Source organism: Varroa destructor, unplaced genomic scaffold (assembly GCF_002443255.2).
Source record: "Varroa destructor unplaced genomic scaffold, Vdes_3.0 BEIS01000002.1, whole genome shotgun sequence".
Lineage (NCBI taxonomy): Eukaryota > Metazoa > Arthropoda > Arachnida > Mesostigmata > Varroidae > Varroa > Varroa destructor.
Genome location: NW_019211455.1, coordinates 49,711,466 through 49,729,831, shown reverse-complemented (window position 1 = coordinate 49,729,831; position 18,366 = coordinate 49,711,466). Strand labels below are relative to the sequence as shown.

At 41.3% G+C, this 18,366-nt stretch overlaps 2 long non-coding RNA genes across 5 annotated transcripts; both read left to right on the top strand.

Annotated features, from left to right (window-relative positions):
* Positions 1-7,406: 7,406 nt before the first annotated feature.
* On the top strand, positions 7,407-8,250 carry LOC147757944 (uncharacterized). The gene is made up of 2 exons (XR_015322473.1): positions 7,407-7,550; positions 7,975-8,250. It is a non-coding gene; the product is annotated as an uncharacterized LOC147757944 (long non-coding RNA).
* A 732-nt stretch (positions 8,251-8,982) lies between these two features.
* LOC147757943 (uncharacterized) lies at positions 8,983-17,447 on the top strand. 4 transcript variants are annotated; one of them, XR_015321497.1, is made up of 4 exons: positions 8,983-9,172; positions 12,327-12,419; positions 16,536-16,772; positions 16,897-17,447. It is a non-coding gene; the product is annotated as an uncharacterized LOC147757943 (long non-coding RNA). The 4 variants fall into 4 exon arrangements; XR_015321498.1 differs by having other exon boundaries at positions 12,327-12,658; XR_015321496.1 differs by having other exon boundaries at positions 12,327-16,772.
* The last annotated feature ends 919 nt before the right edge of the window (positions 17,448-18,366 follow it).

Below are 18,366 nucleotides of genomic sequence, written 5' to 3'. Positions count from 1 at the left end.
CTTCTAGGAAGTAGAAGAACAATGAGACGTGCGGGTGTGGTAACACCTGGCGATGGCTTAGGGTCGTATATTATTTGCCGATAACCAAAGGCTCCTTAGAGCAACATCGTTAACAGGTAAATGAGCGGATCATTACACCAGCCGAACTGTGCGGCCGGCTAATTGCTGATCGTCGACTGTCCGACACCGTCGTTGTGGCATTTTAGTAGGGAACGAGAGCTTAAAGGATGACGGGAATATTCCGTAGCGTTTGCATCGAACTGTAGTAGCAGAGGCCCATAGTTTCGACGGCGACCGGCCCGCCCACCAACTACACGAATAAATTAAGGCGTCTAGCGACAGAACAACATAAGGTGAATATGGCAGCATCCACCTTTCGTCTTGTTTGATTTGAAAATCACGCCTCGATAACGAACGGGATGCCTTCCGTTCGTTCCGCTACAACGGGACGTTCCGCTAAACGGGGCTGGATTTCCCAAGAGACGCTTCGTTTGAGCTCTTTAGCCTAAATGAACGGGTCGCAATGGCTCAACAACGGTAAAGCCACGAATACCCTTAGAAATCGGAACCAGATTAGACGAGACACTGTCTAGAATGGACAACCTGGCTCATAGACTGCATGTATGGTCTATCCGTTCGCGAAACGGTGCCCACCGGGCGTCGTGCAGAATTTGTTCGACAAAACGCAGATCATTTGCTCTAGCCTGCCGCTCCTGTGTGCTTATGGTATGAAGTCAATACAGATCTCAATGGAATAGAGTTGAATCGTTAAGAGCAAGTTCGACACTTGTTGAAAATGGGCTACAAGTTTTTCGAGTTGATAGTGGCAGCGCATAGGCGCATTTTTTTATCTTGAAAAATAAGTGTCGGATGTTATCGCTGCTGGACATGGGGACACATACTGAGGTGCTGCCCATGCATGCGATCACCAAATATCAGGCCTTATAAGACGGGCCTTCTAGCTGCCACGGTCGTCGATACTGAAGCATTTGGAATTCGAAATCGAGGTTGAGCTGTACGAGCCATAGTGCAGGCCGTGCTAAAAATTAGGGCAGGAGGAAGTGCCGTATCTACCTAATATTTATGTATAGCCTCGAATTTTAGTGGCTAAACGGACTCCTAGATACACAGCAGAGGTTGAGCCCAATGGGGGAAGTTGGATTAGGAGCTATTAGGTTAGGAACGGAGACAAAGCGCGTATGCTTGCCGCAGCCAACAATCTGACTTGATCGTCATCACTGAATCAAAGGAATGAGTGTGTTTGAAGGGCGTTACGCTTTGTAAACGTGCACATAGAAACGCCGTACACGAAACGACTAGCCGTCTCAGTTAGCGTTAATCGAATAGCAGCTGAAATGCTGTTGTCTCGACGTTCACCGCAGTCTTCATTGCAAGCCAACTGCGAAAATCACCGTGCCAAAAAAAGGGACCGGGATACATCGTGATCCCAGCATGTGTTGGTACGTGCCAATTCTTTTTTGCCGAATTATTGCCAGAGAAGATCAGCTAGTGCCCCTGGGATCGTCAAAATGGATCCAGGTGGACGATTTACGCCATAAATGATTTCTAATACCGCAGAGCGTGAAGAGCCCATATCTGAAAAGTGATTTCAAATTTGTGGTAGCCAATCTGTAGAAGCTGCCTATGTATATGAAAAGCGGTACCAGTCTGGGTCGGCCTTAGAAATTTCTCAAGGTCGGCCTCCGCCAGTCTATACCTGGCATTAGAAAGGGCTCGCGTGTTGTCTCGAGAAGGCGCTGTCACTGTGAAAAGAGTTATTTTACAGTCTTTTTAGCAACGGCACTAATTTAAATGGAGACGAATATAAACGACGCCAGTCTTGTAGTAGCTCTCGTCCCGCATAAGGGTGATGAGAGGCATGAAGCTGTCCACACTGATTGATTCGCAAAAAAACCCTGCTTATGCTGATGACACGATTGGTAATTGTGTGTAATATCAATGTCTCAGAAATGATTAGCACAGACATTCAAGAGCTTCATAGCTAGAAATGATTAGTAAAAATCTCCGCCGAGGCTAATGGTCTCCGCAGAGCGCGTATATAGGATCCTTCGCCGAAGTCTATAGCAAGCTCTTTCTCACTCGTGAGCTATTGAATCGAAACAGCTTCGGAACCTTGCGTCTAACGAATCGAGCAGGAAAGATGTATGCAGAGCTGGCAACCGTATCTAATAACGTCTCTATATGGACTGATCTATAACGTGTCACGCTACTGTTATGTATCTCCAGCTTAATGTTCTGAGTTAAGTGTTTCTGAAATAATTTGATTTAAGACTTTGTATGATATACATGAAAAGTATCACAAATCTAAAATCATCAGCGATTGAGGTACCCGAGTAGAAGTGATTTCGATGCTCACCTGGGTAAGATTAGCTCATCAGGTTGGCAGCTCTTGCGATTGTCAACTGCTGCTTCTGTACGCAGAGACGCCAAAAAGCATTCGAATGTTTGTACCTCTTATGAACGGTATACAATGGAATCGTGCTGAAATCATTGCGGCGCTGCTAGCCAAACCACAAACTTACAAACAGTTCCCGTTCCGGAACGCGGTAAATACGCTCACCTCGGAAATATGGACTGACGTTTGCTTATGTGTCTGCCAGTACTCTACCAGAATCAAACCGCGGACCGACCAGCCTGGTCAGATAGCAGTATTACTCAGAGCTTTATAATCCTGAATCCACGCTCGTACTTACGCAAACAAATAGAGGGTATCAAGTTTATTATAGATGACTAACCTGAACGGATCAATATCACGCGACAATACATCGAAGTCGAACACAGAGGCTTAGGATATCCGTGCAGCTGTTTTTGCACGGATATCTCTTATCTAGTTACCACTTTCTGCTATAATCATAATAATAACCTACATTAACAAAACCCAACCATATTCTCCCTTCGAAGATATAGCGTTATCTGCTTTGCACTACCGTTCGCTATGTAATGGCTACGTAATCAGCCCTTAACTTTGTCTAGTATTCATGTAAAGCTTCGATTCCTGATGGGATTCAGATCTTGCTAAAAAACCTTAGCTCCTTAGCCTGTAGCTAGTAGCAGGTTTTAGCTAGTCTTTTTGTCATTCACTCGCAAAAAACTCATCTTTATGTAGCAACGTAGCACATAAAATTTGCACTTTCTTTGAAGTAAAAGAGTACAACGAGAAGAATTTCTTAAGCAAACATATTACGGTTGCCCCCCTGGTTTCGCAGCAGTGGCCTACGTACCGTGAGCACGGCAAGCACCTGATTCCAGAAAATTTTCTGGCTCCGATGTTGAGCAAAGCTTACGAGAGCAAATACTCAATTGATGCGTCATCGGTTGTCTAAGCTGGGTGTCACCGCTACCCTTACCTCCGCAAGCGCAAAAATTAAATAGCATCAATCAAACCCTATCAGCTCTAGGTGTTTAAGAAGGACATCGGAAAAAAGGCCTCAATCGAGTTCAGCCAATTTCCACTTCGTATTTAGTGTCGGCCTTTCGACAAATCGGTTATCTAGCAATTATTATTTATAGAAGCATTTGTATTGCCTGTTATAAGATACTTTTACTAGGAAAACGCTTGAAATCATCAGCGCCGGAAATAGGCCAACGAACAAGGTTGTAGGCCCGCGAATGTTCCCTGCGGATTTTCTCTTTCGAAGTACCATAACAATCTAAAGCGGCTTTCCGCTTCGAATCTAGATCCCGTTGATCTATATTTGAGGATACATCCTAGACGCTATGAGTTATATCGACTTTTTGCTTGGTCGGAGCAATGGACCGGTTCATTTCAGCCTATCGCTGAGCGGTACACATACATAGCAACAATAAATCTCTGTTAATGGTTACTTCATACGAACAAGGTCGTTGAATCTGAATCATCTACTATTTAGACCAAGTGACGATCATAAACAACGCCGTGTGTTTTTTTAGGGTTTGCAAAATACATGTAAAAATTAGCGTATGTAACCTCATGAAGAAAATCTTTTTTTCGTTTTTTGGAAGGATCTCATATGTCATACACCATATACGCTGTGCTTCACAATATTCCTAACGTCACTTTATATTTTCTACAAAACGGGATGAGAAAAGCGGGCGGTTCCGAAAGTATGAACCGTCTATTTTTAGCATTACTAATTGTCGACAACGGACTGTGGCACACCCATTAAAATCCATCATAACCGCAATGTACCGCTTTAGGTACAACAGAAAATATTTTTGTAAACTAATTATTCTAAAGGTATTCATAGACGAATGTTAAACCGGAATACACATATAGAAAATCGTGGAGGATAATTTGAAGCGGATTACTGCACGCCTCCTCAATCGGTATGACTCGTCAGATTTTGAAGTGACAAAAGATACCTTTGCAGACGTTTGAATGTGAACCGTCGATATGATGCCCATTAAAATCAGGTCTGATCCTTCTTAAGCACAACTTGCTTTCGATATAGTCTTCTAGATCTCCAGTGTTTTTTCGTTGCTGGGTGATTAACCTTGTCAGAGCATTTCTTTTTTTGTTTCAAAGAGAACTGATGCAAAGTGTCTGGCGAAATCCAGCGGTGTCTTTTAAAGCCGCATACGCAAGGGTGGTTCTGACCAACTGTGACGCCTGGTGTTACACTCGTGTGTTAATGGCGTCGTCTTGGAAATTCTCATCACAGGGTACGCATATATTTGATGAGCCCTTGTCAATTCGAAAGAAATAACTCTGGAAGTCACTGCATCCGATAAACGAGTGCAGTAGGAGTTAGTCTAGTTCCCCTTTAGGCCACTCCATCTATTTCCGGACGTTCGGAATGGATTCCCTTACAGTAATTTCTGAGGATCCTGACAGTATGACAATCTGTTCTATTTGCCGGTTTAGCCGTGAGTTTTTCTTGTACAACAATCGCAGCACGATAAGGGTTGTCCATCTCTTTTTGAGTTTGGGCTTTTAGGAGGTCGACTGGTAAGTGCAAAAGCAGTCGTGTTGCTTGGTTTGCTTAAGCCACTTTCAATGCTGGGTCATTCTTAGAGGATTATCGATTCGGCTAACGACATCGGAGACCCTCTCTTTTCTGCAAAGCTGTGCAGATGCCTTTATAGCCTAGACCGTAGCTGTTCTAGTGTGCAACAATCAGGCTGTATTCCCAAGTATATGACTGTTCCGACCGGGCAAATGATTATCCTCCAAGAGTAAGTATAATTTCCGGGCAGGACTTATCAGTAATAAGAAGGACGACTTCACTTTCTACACCAGCTACTTTAAACGGCAGGCATCTCTGCATCCGTATAATTATCCCACACAGTGTCTTATTCACGTACCTTTCTGGGTCTTTTAATTTCCTTACCGTAATCGTCGTTGCAAGATTCTAGGCCACAATATCCACTTCGCAAAACACCATCCCACCCAACGTTTTGAAGCCAGGGACCCAGAGTGGACCTTTAAGTAACCCCTGAAATATATTTTTATTTTATTTGCCCTTGCCTACTGGCCACGCTAGAGTACGGCAGGCGCAATAATACAGCTTTATAGTGCAGCTTAATAATGTATAAGGCTTGATATAGGAAGAGTGATGCAGCGATATAATAAAGGATACAAAACGACACTGGCATGAAGAAGTAAAAAATATCCTGTCGTATCGAACTAAACCAACTTTGAGATTATTTAGCAGAATATGCGTATGCTCCATAGAATCCTCATATCATCAAATAATTAGAATTGTACGCGCAAGAGTTTGACAATAGGAGAAATCGTTTTTGTATTCGGTAAACTCTGTTCCAGCAGACGGCATTACTAGCAAGTGCAAGTCTGCTATACAGTTCCACATTTCCGGAAGCTATCGCTAACCATTTAATCAAATGGATAAGAAGGTATCGGAAGTTTTCTCACTTTTGGCTTTAAATGACCCCTGTCTCCAACAATTTTTGACTATCACGATGGAGGCGAGAAGAAGAAACGACACGTGCCGCGCGTATCTGTAGGCGAATGCTGTATGCGGTAACGCACTCTTTTTTTGCGTAATCAATAAGCGAGCGATTTTGCTGCCGTCGTCGATGCTTCTGTAACCGTCCATTGAGATAAACAAGATGAAGTGTTTGACTGCTTCACTTGATCTACCCAAATGGTTGGATTTATGCTCTGCAAGGCGAGTGTGATGATAGTTACTTGCTGAGGCAAAACCCAGCTATCTCCATGTTGACAAGAAACTTTCGAAGGTAATTCTGCTTGCCTGTTTCCCAGGGACTTCGCTGAAAATCTTTTTCCCTAAAGTACGTGGGCATATTGCTTACGCATCTAACGTAAAGGGAATATTCCTGCTTAGGGTTTCAGCCTAATACATAAGTAATTTACCCATTATCTCTAAACATTTGTCGGTGTTAATACTTATGTGTGGTAATGGTTATTTCGAATCAGCTACATGAAACGGCTGTACGCGTACACACTTTACTGGACAAGTGCCTCTGTCTGCAAAAGCGAGCTCTATGCGTAACAATGAACTTATTTTTCACCACCCTGATGTCTACACTATTTCTATATTCCAAGCGAACCAGTGGATGGTACAAGTTGTACAATTCGTCATTCAAAAACTAATGTCACTTTACAGAAAGTTGATGCTCAACTAATTTATCCAATCGACAAGTTGACTAAAGTTCTTTGTCCGGCAGTTATTCCGGCATGCACGAAGTGGACCATTATCTGTACAAGCGTCGCTAGTAAACTCACATAAACAGTAGAATCTTCAAATGGCAATATTTTGGGCGCTTCATGCTTCTGTGCAAACTAAGATAGCTACCTAAATCGTGCGGTTATTAACGATGCGATGAATACTACTTAAAGATATTTCTGCATGGCGTAACCCTTGACAAATTCCTACCACAAATACACTGAAATGCTTTCGATCGTAACGAGGCTCCACTCTAGTAAATGTGCCTGAATATTAAATTTGGAATTTGTTCTGAGCCGAATAGATGCAGTCAGCTTACCCTTCGTTTTCCTTAACGAGCCTGCTAAGACTGAGGTAGGACATGCATGGGAAACTATATATATTCACGGTATTCTTATTAGAGTAAACATAGAGGCGATAAGGAACCTGTAGATATATCGGCATTGAAGCGTTCACAACGTAAACACGTGCGGAATTATGGTCTATAGGAATAATGCTCAGAGCTGCATGATATTAACCTAGCTTTTCGAGACAGGCATTCGCGTTTAAATAGAGTTTAAAAAATCGATTGGTACATATTAGATTTGCCACACCTAATGGGATTAGTTGAAACCGGGAAAAGGTATTAGGGGTGGTATTATTTCTACCTTAACCTAAGCAGGCCCCGCTCTGCGAAAACTACGCCAGGGATCTCAATAAATTAAAAGTAGTCTATTCGACTGCATAAATTTTGTTCCAAAACTCATGGCAAGTCCGCATTCTTTCCTAGTACGGTATGTGTCCTATAGTTGACAAATCGAAGTATTGGTAGTCGAAATATGTTTTACTTAACGTCTTCGACTAAATTACTACGTGCCCGTTACTCTAAAGCCTATCGACTTTCGTGACCTGGAAACTGGAACGGTAGGTGCATCATTCCTAAGGACCTACATCAGAATAGATGTCCAGCTCCCCACGGTTAATCAAGTCCGTTTTTTCGGTGCCGTCCTAATTTCTTAGTGCAGGGCCAACTGGTAAGGCACATAAGCAAGAAACTTAAGTGACTGTAAAAAGTACGTGAAAGTTCATCCGCTATAATAATAATAATAATAATAATATGGCTGCACAAAATGTCTGTCGTTCTGAACAGAATAATAAGGCTTAATGTCTAATCTCGCGGTGCGTAGTAACTTAACAGTTACACCGAATAAACAACAAACCACGACACGCTTGGCACTCGCAACAAATAGTATCATCGTCCATTGATCCTACATGGGAAGAATGCTGCCTTCATATTGGTAACATATTTTAATACGACTTCCTAACTTCCTTCGATGTATTGTGATAGATGACTGGGTATTCACGGGAACCCGGGCCTTTTGAGCTATGCGGGCGGGTCTGGCTTGGCGGCCGCCTGTCAAACAATGGGCTTCAAGTAACATGGAGTGCCGACAACAATCAACAAATGACGCTGGTAAATGCTCCTACCGTAATTAATCCAGGATATCTGATGTATATTTGGTGAAAAATCATCCAGACCAGGAGGCCTCTATATTAACTAATTATTAAGCCTAAATGAAATATTAATAAATGTCTAAGTTAGTTTCTTGGCATGTTTTATTAAGCAATGTTCTTGTCATTTGTATGTTACAACTCATGCACATCTTGTTTTGTAACAAATTTAGTTGTTTTCTTAAACAAAATAAACGAAACGAGCTAAAATAACAGTAGATCCTCACGGAAGCTAAGACTAAGTCTTTCTGCGTGCGAGATTACAGAGACGGAACAGAACTTAGTAATAACATATTCACTCGGAGCATGACTACAGAGCGGAACGATAGATAATATAATATGGCAGACATTTCGCTTACTATTTACTATAAAGCGATTTTTCAGTATGCTTGTGGTAGTTACCGCTTGTTTACATAGAAACACGGTTGCAGTACATGGCGATGTTCGGTGAGAGAAACTATAAACTAAAAACGGACCCGCCGAATAGACACTGATAGGCCTCTTCGCTCTGTTGCCACTTAACAGAGATACCAGCCTATTTATACAGTTGAATTAATAAATCATTCGTAAAATTTGAAAAACCGCTACCCTAAGGCATAATGGTTTTTACATTGTCCGGCCAAGTATTTATGTTTTGTAGTTACTACGAAGAAACGCTTATGCAAGCGTCAGAGGGTCGATTTTATTCGATGAGCAAAAAAAAATTAAGGATATTGCCTTCGGCTCTCCTATGGGCGAATCGCCCGCCTTTTTTGGCCCAGTCGTTGTTTTGCCCTCTCTCCATTTGAATACTATTTTCCTTCATTAGTCGTCCCGCCTTCGGTCCTTAACCGATTCAGAAGAAACGAATGGCACCGGCATCATCCTTATTGGCCCTGCGCCATTGGCATCGGATCAGGGAAAAGCCAGCGTATTAATTTCCAAACTGTCAGTGAACCTTTTGTCGTGCATCAGGCAGCAGCAGGATGGGGAGTTCGACACAACGGTGCTAGTTTATTAATTCGGCTATCTTACAGAAGAGATCTGGACAAAATGTACGTAAAAAACTTTCATTTTTCATGGATCTTTTGTGGACTTCAGAGGTCATCGCGTAAATAAGGTAGCGTCACCATCTTTGACGCGAATTCGTTAGGTATTCACTTCAAACGTATCTAGGCAAATGCACGGGCGAACTAACCTCTACTGTATTTCTGTGGATGTTGGCTTCACACATACATTTGATGAATTTCCATCCCAAACTCGGGATTGACTTTTCTTCTACATATATTTTAATACTCATAACCGGAAAATAAGTGAGACTATGTCCAATCGCATGTGATAATCTCGTATTATAGAGATGTTCATATGGTGTATAATGGCTTACTATGCAATGTATAATAGCTTCACCAATGCTCTCATCGGACCCCTGCACATGGCCAAAATGTGTACTGACTGATACATTATCTAGTAAAATAACTGTGAAAAAAAACACAGCGTAATCATATGGGTAGTTTTATTTCACTAATGATAGCAAATACACTATTATTATTATTAATAGCGTATTAACTACAAACCCTCAGACTTTTTCTCCAAAAGCACTCACTACTCAGATCTAGTTCGATCCATCGAGTTTGTACATGGTTATCTAATTTATGATATCTCCTTTGACTTGTAACGTATCCAACTTGAAGAGCATGTCTTCTTTCTTTCAAAAAGTAGTTACATTCAGGACGGTCAGAGGTCTCAGGTAATCTACATATTAATACAGTACTTGAAACTCAAGCAATAGTCGGCGTAAACAGCTCGTCGGCCACCTAATTTAATGGACCCTGTGATTTGTCCCTGGTCATCAATTTCCGCCCTTGGTACTTGTGCATATATCTCTTCTACTTTTTTTAAGCCTCTAAGAACAGCTAAAACTATTCTATTGAGCTGTCCTCCGCCATCGTCAAGCGGCCGATGCAGACTGACTCAATTATAGTTTGTTGTTTAAACTTCAAGTTTGGAGACACACTTAACTGTTACGCTGGGAACGATATTTTTCTACTACCTGAACTGTATAGTATTCATCTAATTACTTGTATTTTCAACGGCTCCCGTCGCATTTTTCTCTTTAGAAATGCCTTTGCCTTGTCGTACAGAACGCGCGTTTGACGCAAGAGTTTCAAGAAGAAGAAGAAAGTAATGATTATTTCGATGAATATTGTCTTCCTGTTCTTCTACGACGCCGACCGTTTTGTTGCTGTAGATCGTTTTTGGTCACTTTTTTGTTATCTCTCACTATTCGTAGCTACTCATACGCCGAATATCAATTGCGCCCACAGATCAATAAGTATCCTTTACGACGTTGTTAAACCCGTGTCGTCAAGTAGCTTCGATTTTACACGATTTTCGTTAACTTAGTCCGGAAATAGAATATTTGAGCACATCAACATGGTATGAGCTCAATCAAAGAAAGCTTAGAGATTCCCTAAATGCAACAAAATTTATGGTTTAACTAGTGGAAAAAGACAGCCATGGCGAACTCGTCGTTCGTACGCGTGACTAGTGTTGACCTATACAGTTTCAGTGAGAGTCAAAAACACAGGAGTTCAGGTGAGTCTGTGTACCGCTAAACAATTTCTAATCACTAAAAGCATTCTTATCAAATCCGAGACATAACAACTTAGATTATGTGTATCTTGAGTGTGCCTCGATTGACTAAAGTACTCGTCTAAAACATCTTTCACAATTTTTGTTTGCTTCGTTGAATATAACTTATGCGACATTAGCCTGCAGAACGACAGCCGTAAAAAAATCAACTACTGAGCTTTAGCGCGGCCTCGATAACTTCGTTGTAGCAGCAGGTTGCTTCTATTGCTTGGATTTGTACTATGACATGTGCGTGTAAAGCGATAGGCCAAGCAGGCTTTACGTGCGAACGCTTAGTCACATGAGCTGCATGAAACTCTAGCTACTCTTTCATCAGGGGCGCTTTTTGGCGATCCGATGCTTCTAAATATAGAAGTGTCCCTGTAGGGCATACCTGTAGTTTTGATTTTCCGGAAATAATCTAAGATAGCGCAGGGTGGGGCCTAGCGACGCATGCGCCCAGGAAAGCAATTACTACCGTCGTTAATAAGAATTCTCTCGAAATCCTCTCTGGCGTGGCGCAGCGTTGAGATCTAGGATTTAATATTCTCCCCTTATGGGCATTGCTTGGGTTGAGAGGCTTAACAAGAGGACGCCGGCAGACTGAGGTGGAAAGATTGGAAAACGATTGTTCAAACTAATCCCACTCAGCCAATTATTGTGTTGCCGGTATCGAGACAGAGGTATTTTTTGGGGTATGATAGGTTGTTATGTTTCACGTAATTTTTCGATAAATATACCGTACATACAGGCGGGCATGCGTCTGTAATCGTCCAGACAGACGAGTTGAAAAATTACCTGATAAGGGCATATTTATCTTCTTTTTTTTTCTATTTCGTTTATATGATTAGGAGTTGTTTGGGCATCGGAAGATCCTGCTTCCGTAACGCGATTCGAGAACGAGATACGCATTTCTCCTCTTTGCACGTAAAGCTTTTCTTCTCTTAAACGCACTCAGTAAGAATATTTTCATCCCTTTACATACGCTCTTCCATGAATAAACTAGGCAAAGTCGTACACTAATTACAAGTGTTCCGGCATATAAATAATAATGGAAGTTTGATGATTTAGCGTTATCTGACCCATACGGAGGCATACTTTCTTTCTCGCCAGAAGCTTAACTGGACGCCAAATTAGGTTTATCAGAAATTTCCTGAACAAAGCACGGTTTTGTCGAACAGCCTGCGGGTGTTAGGTGCCATGGTCTTCCCCATTGGATTTCCCCAATCACGTAGGTCACAACCGAGTATTTTGCTGCTTTTCTAATTGGAAACCTATGCGGCCTTTTCCTATTTGCTTCGAAATAGATCGTACCCCTTGCGACGGGTAGTAACGCTTGTGACACGGTGCCAGCCAATTTCAAACATAACAGACATAGAAAGTTGAATTCTACTGACGTGGAATAATTTTAACTACAAAATAAGCTGAAATTAACGATTCAAATATCTTGAAAAAATAACGAAAATCTCTTCTGAATACCAACCATCGTCCGCGGCAGTAAAGTGCCAAACAAGAATTCTGTAATTGCTTGATTGATACATAGCGTCATCTATTATAAATTCAATGGTATTATTTCAGGTATATATATGCCTGCTCCGCTGACTGGTCACAGACAATTCGTCTTGGCTCTGTTTCGCTCAGCTCAGCAGTCGCGTGCCGTTTGACGCAGTGGTACGACAGCCTCTATCATCCAGATAAGCTTCCGCACAGAGTCGCCGTTCTGCTACATACATGCACTTGTATGCGATGCACGTCGTCCATAAAAATGCGCGTCATTCATTATTACACTACTGCCTTTAGTCTGTCCGTTGGTATTTTCGTGTGGTGCTTTTCGGCTACAAATTCAGATTGACGATCGTAGGCAACGCCAGAAGCCTTAGGGCAACAGCCGATAGACAAATACTTGTATGGTCAGTTTTTGCTAGCTACATTGATCCTGTCGGGAAACCATAGTAACCAACCATCGGGGAAAAAAAAAAAAGAAAATATTTGGCAGCCCTGTATGAATATGACTAAAAGTATGAGAGCTCAATAAGCCCCGGTCACGTTGTTCCCGCAGTCGCAAACTAGGGTCTTGCATGCAACTTCGTTTCGCGTACACAGCAAGACGAAAAAGCGTTCCCGCAACGATGTCAAAAGGCAGTACTGTTTATAACTTACAGTCATAATTATTTTTCAGCTTGACTATTTAGCAGTTGACTTCAGTTACTTTTCGCAAGGACCGTGTCGTAGTCTTTTATCTGCTTTTTTAGACAAATCTCGATGTGCTTATTGTATACAAAACAACTTTTTGTTCTCCTATTGGTTCAGCCACATTTTTAAGAGTTCCTGACATTTTACCCAGTGGTCAAGTTAGCGGTCTGTTCAGAATAAACAAACAACAGCTTTGGCGGAACACTACAAAACTACACAAATACGCAGAACAAAGTCATATAACCATCAATTTATATAGCGCTGTTTCTCGCACGCAATCATACAGGAACGAAACTTTAATCCAAATCAAATACTTTTTATTCGAGAGGAGCGACTTAAGTACAAATACAAATTTCCATTTTCTTTCTGTGTGTTTCATGTCACTATTACGGAAAAGATCGCAGCAATATTACTAGGCTGGTACACACGCAATGGTGATTTTTTTGCCTCTGACAGCCTGGCACAGCCCATCACTTGCTCGGATCATTTCTTCTATTCAGAATCATCTTTTCCGATTAAGGCGGGATGCCTCTCTTAGTTCTTAGCTGTTAAGACTAGATCTCAAGGCAAAGTTTTCCACGTAACGAAGTCAAAACAAAGGGAAGAGAGGATGCATTTGAATGTCCCGTAGACGTCCATAAACATCGGAGAGGCGAAAGGAAATATCCAAAATAATTACCATTAGGTAACATTGTCGCTTCCAGTTATCAACAGTTTCTCATATGCAGTCGACACTGAACTGATCGTAAGCACAAGTTTAATTGTTCTTACATGTCAAACATTTTCCAGCCATAGTTAAGTCTGCTGATGGCTCAAGCTGTGCGTTGAGGGCGTAAGCTCAATGCTTAAGCTTTTCTATGAGCCGAAATAGCAGCGGATGAAACGCTGAGACCTTTTCGCTAATTAATACCAGGTCAAAAAGAAAACTGTTTCCCTACACTCTAAGTGTAGACAGCTTGTAACGAAGCAATGCTGAGATTTCGACTTTACGCTGTAAGGATAATTCTTACATTTTGTTTTTTGAAGAAAAGCCTTCTTCCCATTACATTGCAGGGACTAACTGAGGCGTCATGGATTCGCTAAAGGATGGAATCTGCTAGATTAGACACTGAGATTATCTAGTATCGAAACAACACTGTAAGATTATTGCTCACGTATCGCTAATACATAACGTATTACCAGTTACGTATAGCAATTAGATGAGATAAGAGATATAAGATAGTACATGACTTTTTCATAGAACTGCAGTTGACCAATTGAACTTCGGAAGGAATAAAAGCACGGGGACTAATCACGTTTTTCAGAGCTAACTGCCTTTATGGCTGCTATGGTCCGACCCGCTAGGAGAAGTCGCTTGGATGCTAGGTGCGAGGAATCGCACACAGAGCAAACTGCATAAACGTACTCAAAGTTGTTTATAATATTTCAACTTATAAAGTACCGAAAAACGTCTATTAAGTTAATCAGTGTTGTAGAATTAACATTCATGGAGAATATCTAATTAGGCATAAGTTTGGATAAGAGTTCTATAGGAACTGTCTCTTGAAAAATGTCTGCTACCCTACACTGAAGAATTCAATCGAGCAAGGAAGTCGTAGAATATATATCAATACCAACTATAATTTTCGCAAATAGTGGTCCACCATTGGTGGCTCCATCATGACGTTCCTACGATCTACATTGCATATGTGAGCATAAAGCAACAGGCATTTTTGAAACTCAATATCGTTTATTAATCAATGAAAAACAGCATTTGAGATAAACTTTCATTTTCGCTATCTTGCGTAAAATGATAACATGTAAAACGCCGGTTTCATTTCAGCATTTGCATACGTTAGGACTGTGCTAGGACATCCTGTATTGGTAAAATCATTTTATGAACTGCAAACTCACATATGGACAGTGGAAGTAGGCCTCATTATTCAAGATAACCCTTTTAAGTTTGAGCACGTGCGAGACGGCTTTAAAACGAATCGGGAGTGCACTAGGTAATATAAGGTTTTTTTCGAAAGCCCGCTGCTGATCATCGTGCACTGTATATCAGACACAACTGTTATGCGATCGGTTCATGCAACGAAGGTTTAGATAAAGAAGAATATATATATACACGAATCAACTTTAATGGTGTGCACGGACATTTATATACATACTTGAAAGATAAACCATTTAACAATTATTATTATATCCGAAATACTGAACAAAAGCACGGTAGCAGGTTATCAATATGCAGTGAAATGTTTCATCCGAAATCTAGGAGAGCAGTTTTGCCGTGTGTGGCATTGCGCTATTTGGGAGCAGGATAACCTGATGATATTTTTCGGGTCCTTTCTTTTAACTAATCTTGTTGACTCGATAACAAACGTGCCGTTCAATTGTCTGCTTTGTTTTTTATTTGAAAAAATTAGGCCCCTGCAGTTCTACCAAACACGACGCATATTTTTTAAAGATCTAGTTGATTTGTCGGCTTTAATTTTTCTTTTAAAGCCATGCATTCCGAGCTCTAGTTTATGTAGACACAGACACAACATTTCTCGTCGCCGGTGATAATTCTGTGGAGAAATCGGTTATTGTGGCCGTGTGACGTTCGATACCAGTCTGAATGTTAAGCCATAATTCCTTGTCGGATTCAGAGAGTTCATGCGGCACGCAAGATTCCGTGCGACCCTCAAGTGCTTGAAACAGTTAACGACGGCCGTATAGCTGTACGCCATCTTTTCGGGCAATTGCCGAGTTGTTTGTCGGCCGTCTTCTTTGAAAAGTAGTTTCAAATGCTCGTCGTCAAGTTCAGATGGTCGGTTAGAGCGAGGGGCATTTCCTAGGCCCCAGAGGCCATTTTCAACCAGCCAGACTGTTCCTGAGCAGTATTTTAGTGGTAGCATCAAACACGAGGTAAATGTCGCAAACCTTTTCGTCGGCCTTTTCCGTCTTTGACGGGTTCCTTCAGGTTAAAGTTGTATATCCACACAAAACACAATATCGTTACAGCCCCCAGACTAAACAGCGTATCGAAAGTAAGCACACATTAGGGGAAGCGGATTAAAGGATGTTTCAAGAAGCGTAGAAACCTAATCGAGTAGCTTGGCAAAAGAAAACTTTGCTAACAGAACCTTGTAGCGCAGTTACTCGTTAAAGCTATAATCAGAATCAGCAATACGTGATAAGTGTAAGCCTAATTAACAATTTAATTGCAAATCCCTACTGTTTGGCTCCTCTTTTGCTAAACTGTTATCTGCTATTGCGTGCTCGATTGTTACCATTGTTTTTTTTTTTTACTATTTTCACTTCTTTATGTCATTTTTAAGCACTTAAACTTTGTTGTTCTTCGGTTTATTTTTCTTTTTAATGTCTAATTTTTCATACAATTTCTTACATTATAGTACATCCTTTCGAAAGCCAGCCTCTAACGCATCGTATTAAGAACAACGGTACAGCATTTCTGCAATATCAAGCATCTTGTTGCTCCTTCCTTACGATGTTGCCGTAGTTTTCCGACAATATTATTTCTTCTGAAAACAAGTTCCTGTTAATGTGCAGCTTGGTTCGTATTTATTATCGATGAAAATTATCGATTCCTAATACTTGGTAACCTTGCAGGAACGCAAAGTGTTCATGGGTAAATTCAGTCGAAGCAAGCTTATATGGAGAAACCACCATCAGATCGCACATGGGCCGCCGCACGGCGTGCCGGCGGGGTGTTACAGAGGAAACGTGGCCTAGCGTGCGCGTAACCACTTTGTTTGTGCTTCTTCGCCGGGACCTATGTTACCTCAACCGAGAGAGAGAGAGAGAGAGAGAGAGAGAGAGAGAGACGAGGAACAGCTGTCAGCAAAGGTATTGCTATAGCGTGTTGTTTTAGTCTTTGAAGCATTTAATTAAAGAAGCATTAAGCATTCAAAGAAAAAGAGGGATATGCAAATTCTGACTGTTTGAATGACCGTTGACTATTCTTTCGCAGTGCCCAAGACACATCGACACCCACTCATCGCCATACATTTACGCATACAAGAATAACGCAAGGATGTCTTATGGCCGTCTATCGATTGAATGACGCGATGGAACTTCGAAGCACAACACGAGGAGTAATGGGCTGAACAGGAAACACTCGTACGGAAGTGATTTCTTTCTGTACAGTTAGACACTCAGACACATCAAGATGCGCCAAAGTAGAGTGTCGTGGTTATGTGTATGAATGTTGTTATTTACTGTGTTCTGCTAGTGTCAAAAATTTCGTGCTCCTATCGTGTCATAAAGTTTGTTTACTTCCGTCTACCTATTTGTGTTTGAAGCCTAGGAACTAAAAAAGAAGGTATATTGCTTCTGCTGAATTCAAGAATTTTAGAAATGCTACAATTTAATGAAACTACATGATCATCACGCATATGCTCAAACAATGAAGGGATTGTAATCATGGACTGTGACATATATGCGTGGCATAGCGAAATTCTAACAGATTTCTAAGGACAATAAAATGATTTTGTCTATTTTGTTGTCGCACAGACAAGAAAAGGACCTGTTTACTTTTCTTCTGAAGAAAATGAATGAAGCAAACAACAAACTGAGCGATCAAAGCGTCCTCAAAAAGTAAATAGGCAATGGCGCGAAAAATAAAAGACAGGGTAGGATCATTGAGATTATTTATTTTATTGAAGAGAAGAAAAGTAAAAATTACTTACATTGCCCTATCGACGCTAACCCTCTATCATGTACAGGTCTTATCTTTATTTCCGCGTTAATAGCATGAGGAAAATACAACGTCGGCTCCAGGGCCCAGTGCGGCGGCTGTCTACGAACTCTTGTGGGATGTCCGCTCCAGGAAGTGGTGATTCCTGAAAGGTCTACTGCGCGGCAGCGGGAGGAAGGTGGGGGAAAAGGAGTCGTCCACGCGGCCCCGAATACACACTGAATTGACTAGTAAAATGTGTCGACAAATCCATGAGATCCCATGTAGTCTCACTTAATTTGGAAACGATATCACCGGCGCGTTCACTCCCCGTGCTTTTAGGGAAAGCCTTTTTCTCGAGTGACAAATAGACAGTCTTTTGCATAATTTTTAAATGATTCTAACAAGACAGTCTTGTTCCAAACACAGATTCAGAAATGCGATACATGTTTCTGTATGCGTAATTATGCGTTCCGTTGCGTGCTTGATCATAACTGAATCGAATAGCTTTAGTCGAATAAACTTTGGCCTATGTATAGATGTGTAATGATAATGTAAATCGTCGTTATTAAACACAAATTTATGTTAAATTTAGGACAGTAGTCGTGATATGCCATACGATATACTACGTGACGGTCATCGTGTGTAAATCTATAGAGAAAACTGGTCGATTTTACTGTTATACACATCCTCGAACCTACAGAACCCTTTTTTTTTTAAACTGGATGTCGTAGTGTAAGAAGGAGTTAAGTGCTTGGTTGCAAG